Genomic DNA, 1,180 nt, shown 5'->3' with positions numbered 1-1,180 from the left:
GGTGTGGGAGGAGGAGCTCGGGTGCCGGGCCCCCCGGCGCACCCTGGGAAGGCAGGCCCGCGTGCGTGGGGGTGGGGAAGGCGGTCGAGGCAAAGCCTCGGGCCGGACCCGGGCTCAGCCTCTCTCCCGGGTGCGTGGCCCCCTAGGTGCGGGAGCTGAGTTAATTCACTGGAAGGCGGTTCACGGCCTGAGTGCAGCTGCGGGGTGCAGATCGCCCCATTCCGACTCGAGAACTCCAGGAGGGTGAGAGGGGGGCGTGGAGCGGGGAACACGGTCGCCCCAGGCCTCGCTGGGCCCTCCGTCCTCTCGCTGCAAGGGGGCGCGGGCAGGGGGCGTCTCTGACAGGCCTTCTGCGGTCCCCCCGGGCGGAGCGGCGGCGCCTGCGCGCGGTCCCTTCCACGCGGTCTGTGTCGCCGCAGCCTGAGGCCGGGCGCCGATGACTCACCCTGCCGCCTAATTGCAGCGCTAAAGAACTTTGCGCTGGGTGCGGGAGAGGCAGGCGAGGCTGCAACGGGGAGCGGGTGCGCGCGCGCGTGCCGGGTGCCGCGAGAACACACCTCCCTTCCTGCCACCCACTGAGCGAGTCCTGGCTGCAGCGACACCCGCAGAGCGCGCGGCTTCGTGCCCTTCACGCGCAGAGCGTGCTTTGGCGCCGGGTGAGCGGGCCACGGCCCCCGGAGGCCCCTCGCGTCTGGACCCAGCCGCACCCGCGTTCGCCGGGCACCCCGCGCGTGGGGGCCCCTCGCCCACCTGCACGGAAGCCATCTGCGCGCGAATCTGCGAGGCCCTCCCGCGGCGCTCCGCGCGTTTGCGTGGGACTGACGAACGGGGACAGCTGCGGGCTGGAGCAGGTTGCGCGGTATTTTTAGCAGGGACTGCGGATTTTAGAGCGGCGGCCGACCCCCCCGTTCTGTGCTCTGCACGCGTGACGACTTCTCAGAACAGTGGGGCGACTGAGCCGCTTTCACGTTTACGGTGCATGAGTTTTAGAAGGACAGTGTGTAAATCGGCTTGTCTGATAGTCGTGGCACCCACGCGCGTGAGCGGAGTTGCCATGAGCTGACTTCCAATGATTATTTCGGTTTCCAGGGCGACGAGATTTGCAGCCACCTCCGCGGAGGATGGAGCAGCCCCGCCCCCCGCAGCGCCGCCGCCGCGGCCGGATCGATTAGGCTGGAGG

General features: G+C 69.9%; 1 long non-coding RNA gene across 1 annotated transcript in view; it reads left to right on the top strand.

Moving 5' to 3' along the window:
• Positions 1 to 1,180, top strand: part of LOC107196192 — a 1,491-nt gene extending 311 nt beyond the window's left edge. The window contains exons 2-3 of the long non-coding RNA XR_001517555.2: positions 147 to 243; positions 1,090 to 1,180. This is a non-coding gene — a long non-coding RNA (uncharacterized LOC107196192). The remainder of the gene's footprint in view (positions 1 to 146; positions 244 to 1,089) is intronic.

This window comes from Pteropus alecto, unplaced genomic scaffold (genome assembly GCF_000325575.1).
Source record: "Pteropus alecto unplaced genomic scaffold, ASM32557v1 scaffold5, whole genome shotgun sequence".
Lineage (NCBI taxonomy): Eukaryota > Metazoa > Chordata > Mammalia > Chiroptera > Pteropodidae > Pteropus > Pteropus alecto.
The sequence above is the reverse complement of the archived record's forward strand: the minus strand, read 5'-3'. Positions and strand labels throughout refer to the sequence as shown.